General features: G+C 48.2%; 1 long non-coding RNA gene across 1 annotated transcript in view; it reads right to left on the minus strand.

Moving 5' to 3' along the window:
• Positions 1–3,130, minus strand: part of LOC145877410 (uncharacterized) — a 4,033-nt gene extending 903 nt beyond the window's left edge. The window contains exons 1-3 of the long non-coding RNA XR_014391693.1: positions 2,896–3,130; positions 2,542–2,616; positions 1,240–1,286 (exon numbers count right to left, since the gene is read on the minus strand). This is a non-coding gene — a long non-coding RNA (uncharacterized LOC145877410). The remainder of the gene's footprint in view (positions 1–1,239; positions 1,287–2,541; positions 2,617–2,895) is intronic.
• Positions 3,131–11,226: the final 8,096 nt, after the last annotated feature.

Here is an 11,226-nt window from a genome sequence, read left to right on the forward strand (position 1 = left end):
CATCAGACCAGATAATATTATTTCTCATGGTTTGAAAGTCCTTTAGGCTTACTCCAAGCGGCTTGTCATGTGCCTTTTACTGAGGAGTGGCTTCCGTCTGGCTACTCTACCATAAATGCCTGATTGGTGGAGTGCTGCAGAGATAGTTGTCCTTCTTGAAGGTTCTCCCATCTCCACAGAGGAACTGTGGAGCTCTGTCAGAGTGACCATTGGGTTCTTGGTCACCTTTCTGATCAAGGCCCTTCTCCCCCGATTGCTCAATTTGGCTGGTCGACCAGCCAGCGCTAGGAAGTCTTGGTGGTTTCAAACTTCTTCCATTTAATTAAGAATGATGGAGGCCACTGTGTTCTTGGGGACATTCAATGCTGCAGATATTTTTTGGTACCCTTCCCCAGATCTGTGCCTCGACACAATCCTGTATCAGAGCTCTACGGCAATTCCTCTGACCTCATGGCTTGGTTTTTGCTCTGACATGCACTGTCAACTATGGGACCTTATATAGACTGTGTGCCTTTCCAAATCATGTCAAATCAATTGAATTTACCACAGGTGGACTCCAATCAAGTTGTAAAATCTTCTCAAGGATGATCAATGGAAACAGGATGCACAGGAGCTCATTTTTGAGTCTCATAACAAAGGGTCTGAATACTTAGGTAAATAAGGGATCTATATATTGTTTTTATATAAAATGTCTAAAAACCTGTTTTCGCTTTGTCATTATGGACTATTGTATGTAGATTGAGGAGGAAAAAAATAATTTAATCTATTTTAGATTAATGCTGTAACGTAGAAATCTGACACAGTGGCTGGTGAACCAAAAAGTACATTTTATGTCCTGCTTGGAACACTACAAATACAGAAGATACACTTAGGGAAAGTTAGCTGTTTTACACAGATATCAACTGAGGTTTTTGTTTGAGATGTTTTTGTTTTCTTTATGTGTTCACTCCCACGTTTCCATTAGCTCAGGAAGTGTCGTAGTTCAGATAGTTCGGGTAAATGTGCAACGCAAAAAACCTCTGTGGGAATCCATGTAAAATGATGCACGGTAAGTGTCTTTTGTATTTGAAAAATTATTTTGGAGTGATATGAAAGTAGAGTTTGAGGTTTCCAAAACCGTATTGCATGCAATGATAATTAACGGTTAGACAGAGGGTCGGGAATGTTGTACACATTGGCCCTGCTGTGGTCAAATGTTAAATGCGAACCCAATGGCTGTAGGCCTTGGATAGTACTTACTTGGGGACCCGGACTATGTACTCTGTAGAAGAGGAACTGCTGCCCCCCTGTAAAAAAAACACACACCCAGTTTGGTACACTACATATACAAAAGTAAGTGGACACCCCTTCAAATTAGTGGATTCAGCTATTTCAGCCACACTCGATCCTGGCAGGTGTATAAAAATTGAGCACACAGACATGCAATCTCAACAGACAAACATTGGCAGTAGAATGGCCTTACTGAAGAGCTCAGTGACTTTCAAATTGGCACCTTCAAAGGATGCCACCTTTCCAACTAGTCAGTTCGTAACATTTCTGCCGTTAGAGCTGCCCCAGTCAACTCTAACTGCTGTTATTGTGAAGTGGAAACATTTAGGAGCAACATCGGATCAGCCGCGCAGTGGTAGGCCACACAAGCTCACAGAACGGGACTGCCGAGTGCTGAAGCTCGTAAGAATTGTCTGTCCTGAGTTGCAACACTCACTACCAAGTTCCAAACTGCCTCTGGAAGCAACGTAGTACAATAACTGTTTGTCAGGAGCTTCATGAAATGGGTTTCCATGGCCGAGCAGCCGCACACAAGCCTAAGATCACAATGCCAAGCGTCGGCTGGAGTGGTGTGAAGCTTGCCGCCATTGGACTCTGGAGCAGTGGAAACGCGTTCTCTGTAGTGATGAATCACGCTTCACTATCTGTCAGTCTAACAGACGAATCTGGGTTTGGCGGCAATACACAGTGCCAACTGTAAAGTTTGGTGGAGGAGGAATAATGGTCCGGTGCTGTTTTTCATGTTCGGGCTAAGCTCCTTAGTTCCGGTAAAGGAAATCTTAACGCTACAGCGGACATTGACATTCTAGACGATTCTGTGCTTCCAACTTTGTGGCAACAGTTTGGGGAAGGCCCTTTCCTGTTTCAGCATGACAATGCCCCCATGCACAAAGCAAGGTCTATACAGAAATGGTTTGTTGAGATCGGTGGATGAACTTGACTGGCCTGCATAGAGCCCTGACCTCAACCCCATCGAACACCTTTGGGATGAATTGGAACGACGACCGCGAGCCAGGCCTAAATGCCCAGCATCAATGCCCGACCTCACTAATGTTTTTGTGGCTGAATTCAGAATGGAAGCAAATCCCTGCAGCAATGTTCCAACATCTAGTGGAAAGCCTTCCCAGAACAGTGGAGGCTGCTATAGCAGCAAAGGGGGACTCCATATTAATGCCCAGCAAGCCTGACAATGAGATAAGCAAGCAACAGATGAAGCAATAGACTGATACCGTCATGTTGACCCCACAAGTAAACCATACACCCAATACTTACCAGTGACGTCATGGTCGACTATACAGAGGCAGTATGCCCCTATTCTTAGTCAAGCAGTCACCTGTAAGTGATCACCTGTTGAAGTATAACGACATTTCATTCAGTTCATAGCTAGATAGAAAACTATAGGACATGCTTAAGTTAAATGACTTCGGTCTCAGCATATGTAGAAATTACTCATCATAAGGCAGTTGTTTGTGGTCATTTATGTACTAACGTCAGCTATAGAGCCATAGATTTTGGATATTAAAGGCTTCGCCTCTTCCTCTGAGTTAATACTGTACGTTAGTCTGTAACTAGTTCCCAGTAGGCTAAGAAAGACACTCCAGAAATATATTGACCCAGTAAACCTACCTCTTCAAAATGTGCGAAACAAAAAGATGTTGCTATATTTTATGCTTTATAGGTAATCAAACGTAAGAATTGGATAACATTTCGTCTTAGTTTGTATCGAGCACATATATCTGGTAGCTAATGTTACTCATGCAGTCGTTAGTTAAATATTTGTCTTGGCTTAGTGCTATCTGGTATCCTTGGGACGTCCCTACCCTAAACCTAACCATAAACCTTTTCCCTTATTTCGGTAGGGACGTACTAAGGATCCAAAATAACACTAACACAAGACAAGTCTCGCTGCTTTCTGCCAACCGTTCCGTCACGAATAATGGTCGGCCGGAAAACAAAGTCAAACAGCAGTTAGTTCTTAGTAGATCGGAGCCACATAGGTGCGTGCCGCGAAACAAAAGTATATGCTATTATTAAAACAACTGTCCAATGTTTCCAGATATCTATGAAATATGTCCTATAATTAATTACAATTCCTTCCAAAAAAGTATAATTAATGCAGGTGGATGACATCATCCTCTGTGAGGAAATAGCAAGCATATTTTAAACATCTGCTTGAGATAAAAGTTTGAGGTGTGATTTAAAAAATAAATAATTCTCCAATTAATGCGTTGACCACAAATACGAGTATAACGGGTCAACATTATTTGTGTACGAGTTAACAGAAATTGAATTTTAAAAGTGAGATTTTCACTGGACAGTTACTTTAAAATCCTTGGTGACGAATCATGGTTGAAAAAATCTTGTTGACAACTGTTGAGAGACCATCTACAGTAGGCTGCTGTGATTCTACCTTGCTGCATATTTGCCAAGACTCAGTTATTTACCAACAAATTATTTTTATTTATCAAACTGTATCGTGCAATATATACACCTTTTCACTGATAAATTACAGCCATACTATATTTGTGCACTTGTGAACGAGTGTTACAACCCTGCCTGGAAAACGCCCTCCATTCACCTTTTCTGGTACAAAATCACCCTCATTTGCTGTATGATTTGGAGATGTTGAAGATGCCATGGAAGTTTGTAAAAGATAATGCAATGGCAAATTAGATTATATTTATATAAAGTTGTGGGCATAATGTTTTTATCTTTTGCAGTGACTTTTTCAAACAAAAAATGCATGCCGCTTATAGCAAGTGCCAAATACAGGCAGCACATTTTGCAAGTTTGATTGTCTATTTGATCAATGCTACAGCATACTTCTACGGAAAATACGAATTGTTGTACAATATTTCAACCTGGTCTCATAGACTAGAAGTAACATTGTAAAAAATCTGGGATACTCAAATTAATATGATATGTTAGGTTTGGTGTTGTTACATAAGACAAAAGGTTACTTAAGGCAAAACTAAAGGAAGGTGGTTGGTTGGGGTGGGGTGGGGTGGGTGGATGGATGGATGGATGGATGGGCGTATATCGCGATTGTCTAGCAACCCAAAGGTGCGTGTTCGAATCTCATCACAAACAACTTTAGCATTTTAGTCAATTAGCAACTTTTCAACTGCATACTACTATTGAGCTACTTTGAGATTACTTAGCATGTAAGCTAACCCTAACCCTAACCTTAACCCTTTAACCTAACCCTTAACTTTAACACTAACCTTAACCCTAACCTAAACCCCTAACCCATAGCCTAGCTAACGTTAACCACCTAGCTAATATTAGCATTAGCCACCTAGCTATTGTTAGCCACAACAAATTGCAATTCGCAACATATCATACAAATTCTAATTCGGAACATATCATACGAATTGTAATTAGTAACATACTGTATCATACCAAATGGATGATTGACATCCACAAATTAATACATACCCTACCAAACGTAACATATCATACTAATTTGAGCAACCTGGATTTTTCGTTTACCATGTTACGTCTACCCCTGAGTCCAGGTTGACTATTTTGTTTATCAATAGATTATTGTGTTTCTAACTCCTCCCTTGGTATTGGCTCTACATTTAAATAGGCTATGATGTTGTGCTCCAATTGCACTGCAATTGGCCTACTGTAGCCTATGCTGTCAAATATTTTAAATAGGCTACCTGTCTAGCTATTTATTTTTGAGGAAGTTTGGCTATTAAATGAGTGATGGATAAATGGTAGGCTAATATTTGTTGTGTAGTGGGAATAAGTCAGTCATGTCAGAAAAGGAGAGACGTCCTGCAATATGATTATTATTTAGGCCTATATAATACAAGTACAATAAGCACATAAGCGCTTGCTGCCTTGCGATCTCCTTACCAACGGCAAATGCATCTGTTTTATAATTAGGCCTACATTATAATATATTAGACTACCATTATTATAATTCATCTGCATAAACAAAACATACATTTCCCAAATAACAATATTTGATCAACCACTAGAAGTTGTGCATATGCATGATCTAAGAGTATGTGGACTGTGGAAATAATCATACTTTCCTGTCAAGTTCATAATTGATAAATACCAACCTTTGCAGGAACACTGGCATACACAAGGGCTGCGTTCAGTAAGTCTTTACGTTCTGGAATGTTTAATTGAACGGAAACGGTGCTGTACTGAGCGACCAGTTGAAAAACTGTGAGGGGTTGGGTTGTGGATTGGGTAACGCAGTCAGCATGGCCACCGCCCTTTAAATAGGTCACTCATTGTTTCAAGCCACACCTCGCCACACCCACCAAACAGGAGCAAAAGTACCTCAAAGCCTTTTCAATAACATACAAGAAAGAACGTTTTGGGTAAATGTGTCATTCAGTACAAACCGTTCCGCAACTTAGCAAACGTTCAAGTGAACTGAATGCACCTTAGGTTTAGAGTCTTTTTATGTGCATGCACCCTTTTGTCAATCTGTGTGCGCAACTGGTCACCTGGAGTCAAGTGCAGGAGAGCAGAGATGAGTGAACAGGCACACTTTAATTGGCAGAAGCAAAACAGTCGGACGCAACAGCGTCACAACACTCCAGCCAAAGGAAAAAGCGAATAGCGCACTAGTCACACAGAATAATGTACAACAATACAATACCACGGGTTCAAAACAATACCCGGAAAAAACCAGCCTGACGCGTCACACAATAAACCTAACGAACAATTACACACACAGACATGGGGGGAACAGAGGATAATATACATGTAGAGTGATGAGGGGAGGTAAACCAGGTGTGTGGGAAAACAAGACAAAACAAATGGAAAATGAAAGGTGGTACGGCGATGGCTAGAAGACCGGTGACGTCGACCGCCGAGCACTGCCCGAACAAGGAGAGGAGCCGACTTCGGCGGGGGTCGTGAGAGTACCCCATCCCTGACGCGAGGCACCAGCAGCGCAGCGACACCGGCCTTGGGGACGACCCGGAGGGCGAGGCGCAGTGCGATCCGGTCGGAGACGGAGGAACTCCCGCTGCATTGAAGGGTCCAATACGTCCTCCACCGGAACCCAGCACTTCTCCTCTGGACTGTACCCCTCCCACTCCACGAGGTACTGAAGGCCCCTCACCCGACGCCTCAAATCCAGTATGGAGCGAAAATAGTACGCCGGGGGCCCCTCGATGTCCAGAGGGGGCGGAGGAACCTCCCGCACCTCAGACTCCTGGAACGGGCCAGCCACCACCGGCCTGAGAAGAGATACATGGAACGAGGGGTTAATACGGTAATTGGGGGGAAGCTGTAACCTGTAACTAACCTCATTCACTTTCCAGGACTTTAAATGGCCCCACAAACCGCGGGCCCAGCTTCCGGCAGGGCAGGTGGAGGGGCATGTTTCGAGTCGAGAGCCAGACCCGGCCCCCGGTGCGAACACCGGGGCCTCACTGCGGTGACGGTCTGCGCTGATTTTCGGGCGCAGCACGGCCTGCTGCAGATGAACATGGGCGGCGTCCCATGTCTCCTCCGCGTGCCTGAACCAGTCGTCCACCGCAGGAGCCTCGGTCTGACTCTGATGCCAAGGCGTCAGAACCGGCTGGTACCCCAGTACGCACTGGAAGGGGGAGAGGTTAGTGGAGGAGTGGCGGAGCAAGTTCTGAGCCATCTCGGCCCAGGGAACAAACGCTGCCCACTCCCCCGGCCGGTCCTGGCAATAAGACCGCAGAAACCTGCCCACATCCTGGTTCACTCTCTCCACCTGCCCATTCCTCTCGGGATGAAACCCCGAGGTAAGGCTGATCGAGAACCCCAGACGTTCCATGAACGCCCTCCAAACCCTCGACGTGAACTGAGGACCTCGATCAGACACTATATCCTCAGGTACCCCGTAGTGCCGGAAGACATGCGTAAACAAGGCCTCCGCAGTCTGTAGGGCCGTAGGGAGACCGGGCAGAGGGAGGAGATGGCAGGACTTAGAGAAATGATCCACAACGACCAGGATCGTGGTGTTACCCTGTGGGGGGGGGGGATCGGTAAGAAAATCCATGACAGGTGCGACCAAGGCCGTTGTGGAACAGGAAAGGGGTGGAGCTTACCTCTGGGCAGGTGCCTAGGAGCCTTACACTGGGTGCACACCGAGCAGGAAGAAACATAAACCCTCACGTCCTTGGCCAAGGTAGGCCACCAGTACTTCCCACTCAAACAGCGCACCGTCCGACTGATCCCAGGATGACCAGAGGAGGGTGACGTGTGGGCCCAGTAGATCAACCGGTCACGGACAGCAGACGGAACGTACAGATGCCCAGCGGGACGCTGGAGGGGAGTGGGCTCTGCACGTAACGCCTGCTCAATGTCCGCGTCCAGCTCCCACACTACCGGCGCTACCAGGCAGGAGGCCGGGAGTTTGGGAGTATGATCCATGTGCCGCTCCTCTGTGTCATACAGCCGGGACAGTGCGTCTGCTTTCACATCTTGGGAACCTGGTCTGTAGGAAAGGGTGAACACAAAACGGGTAAAAAACATGGCCCACCTTGCCTGATGAGGATTCAGTCTCCTCGCTGCCTGGATGTGCTCCAGGCTGCGGTGGTCAATCCAGATGAGGAAAGGGTGTTTAGCCCCCTCAAGCCAATGTCTCCACGCCTTCAACGCCTTAACCACAGCCAACCGCTCCCGGTCACTCACATCATAGTTTCGCTCCGCCGGGCTGAGCTTCCTCGAGAAGAAGGCACAGGTGTGGCGCTTCGGTGGCATGCCCGATCGCTGAGAGAGCACGGCTCCTATCCCAGCCTCGGAGGCGTCCACCTCCACTATGAACGCCAAAGAAGGATCCGGATGGGCCAGCACGGGAGCCGAGGAAAACAAAGCCCTTAGGTGACCAAAAGCACTGTCCGCCTAAGCCGACCACTGCAAACGTACCGGACCCCCCTTCAGCAGTGAGCTAATGGGAGCCGCTACCTGGCCAAAACGCCGGATAAACCTCCGGTAGTAGTTGGCAAACCCTAAAAAACCGCTGCACCTCCTTTACCGTGGTGGGAGTTGGCCAATTACACACGTTTGAAATGTGGTCACTCTCCATCTCCACCCCTGAGGTGGAAATGCGGTACCCTAGGAAGGAGACGGACTGCTGGAAGAATAGGCATTTCTCAGCCTTGACGTACAGGTCATGCTCCAACAGTCGCCCAAGCACCCTGCGCACCAGGGACACATGCTCGGCGCATGCAGCGGAGTATATCAGAATGTCATCAATATACACCACTACACCCAGCCCGTGCAGGTCCCTGAAAATCTTTTTCTACAAAGGCTTGGAAGACTGATGGAGCATTCATCAAACCGTACGGCATGACGAGGTACTCATAGTGCCCTGAGGTAGTACTGAATGCTGTCTTCCACTCGTCTCCCTCCCGGATACGCACCAGGTTATACACGCTCCTGAGATCTAGTTTGGTGAAGAAGTGCACCCCGTGCATTGACTCGATCGCTGTGGCTATGAGAAGCAGCGGGTAACTGTACCTCACAGCGATCCGGTTTAGGGCATGATAGTCAATACACGAGCGCAGACCTCCCTCCTTCTTCTTCACAAAAAAGAAACTCGAGGAGGCGGGTGAAGTGGAGGACCGAATGTACCCCTGACGCAGGGATTCGGAGACATATGTTTCCATAGCTGCCGTCTCTGCCTGTGACAGGGGATACATGTGACTCCTGGGAAGTGTGGCGTCTACCTGGAGGTTTATCGCACAATCCCCCCGACGATGGGGTGGTAATTGAGTCGCCCTCTTTTTAGAGGAGGCGAGAGCCAAATCGGAAAATTCGGGGGGAATGCACAAGGTGAAGACCTGGTCTGTACTTTCCACCGTAGTAGCACCAATGGACGCCCCTAAACACCTACCCAAGCACTCTGGCGACCACCCCGTGAGAGCCCTCTGTTGCCATGAAATGGTGGGGTCATGATGAGCTAACCAGGGAAGGCCTAGTACCACGGGAAACGCAGGAGAGTCAATGAGGAAGAGACTGATTCTCTCCTTGTGACCCCCCTGCGTCACCATGCCCAGGGGAGTGGTGGCCTCCGTAATCAACCTGGACCCTAATGGTCGACTGTCCGGAGCGTGAACTGGGAAAGGCCTAACATCTCGAACAATAGGGATCCTTAACCTCTGGTCGAATGCTCGGTCGATAAAATATCCCAGCCGCGCCTGAATCGACGAGCGCCTTATGCTGGGAATGTGGGGAAAACTCAGGAAAGTAAACATGCACAAACAGGTGTACAACAGAGGGCTCTGGATGAGAGTGGTGCAGGCTCACCTGGGGTGACGCCAGAGTGCCCTGCCTGCTGCCTCGACCCACAGAGGAACCAACCCGGCACCGACCGGCACTGTGACCTCTGCGGCCACAGATAGTGCACGTGAAAGCCCTTCCTCCGGCCTCCCTGAGCGCAGCATCTCCTAGCTCCATAGGCACCGGAGTGGTGGTGCTGGGAGAGGGAACCGACAAAGCCCTCTCTGGACGTCCGCGAGTGACCAGCATGTTATCCAACCGAATGGACAGGTCCACCAGCTGGTTGAAGGTGAGGGTGGTATCCCTGCAGGCCAACTCCCGACGGACATCTTCACGCAGGCTGCAGTGGTAGTGGTTGATAAGAGCCCTGTCGTTCCATCCCGCTCCTGCGGCCAGGGTCTGAAATTCCAGGGCGAACTCCTGGGCGCTCCTCGTCCCCTGCTTCAGGTGGAAGAGACGTTCACCCGCCGCTCTACCCTCGGGCGGGTGGTCAAAGACAGCCCGGAAGCGGCGGGTGAACTCCTCGAAATCGTCCAATGCCGTATCTCCTTCTCCCCACACGGCGTTAGCCCAATCTAGAGCTCTCCCCGAGAGGCATGAGACGAGGGCGGACACCTTCTCCCTTCCCGAGGGAGCCGGGTAAATGGTGGCCAGGTATAGTTCCAGCTGTATTAGGAAACCCTGGCACCGTGCCGCCATCCCATCATACTCCCTGGGAAGGGTGAGACGCATCCCACTGGGGCCGGGTACAGGAGGGACGAGTAGTGGTAACCCCTGTTGTGCTGGTGGAGGCGCTGGAGGGACTCTCTGTCTCTCCCAGCGGTCCATGGTCTGGACAACGCAGTCCATTGCGACGTCGAGATGTTGCAGCATCGCCGCGTGTTCTCTGATGCGCTCCTCAACCCCTATAACCGGGGTACCTGCTCCTGCTGACTCCATGGTGGTGTGTAATTCTGTCAATCTGTGTGCGCAACTGGTCAACTGGAGTCAGGTGCAGGAGAGCAGAGATGAGTGAACAGGCACACTTTAATTGGCAGAAGCAAAACAGTCGGATGCAACAGCGTCACAAGACTCCAGCCAAAGGCAAAAGTGAATAGCGCACTAGTCACACAGAATAATGTACAACAATACAATACCACGGGTTCAAAACAATAACCGGAAAAAACCAGCCTGACGCGTCACACAATAAACGTAACGAACAATTACACAAACAGACATGGGGGGAACAGAGGATAATATACATGTAGAGTGATGAGGGGAGGTAAACCAGGTGTGCGGGAAAACAAGACAAAACAAATGGGAAATGAAAGGTGGTACGGCGATGGCTAGAAGACCGGTGATGTCGACCGCCGAGCGCTGCCCGAACAAGGAGAGGAGCCGACTTCGGCGGGAGTCGTGACACCTTTGATAACTGAAGCCTCTGGATTGGGAAACGCTCATCTAACTACATTTACATTTACATTTAAGTCATTTAGCAGACGCTCTTATCCAGAGCGACTTACAAATTGGTGCATTCACCATATGATATCCAGTGGAACAACCCCTTTACAATAGTGCATCTAAATCTTTTAGGGGGGGGGGGGGGGTTAGAAGGATTACTTTATCCTATCCTAGGTATTCCTTAAAGAGGTGGGGTTTCAGGTGTCTCCGGAAGGTGGTGATTGACTCCGCTGTCCTGGCGTCGTGAGGGAGCTTGTTCCACCATAGGGGTGCCAGAGCAGC

The sequence above is a fragment of the Salmo salar genome, chromosome 03 (assembly GCF_965601325.2).
Source record: "Salmo salar chromosome 03, fSalSal1, whole genome shotgun sequence".
NCBI classification, from domain to species: Eukaryota; Metazoa; Chordata; class Actinopteri; order Salmoniformes; family Salmonidae; genus Salmo; species Salmo salar.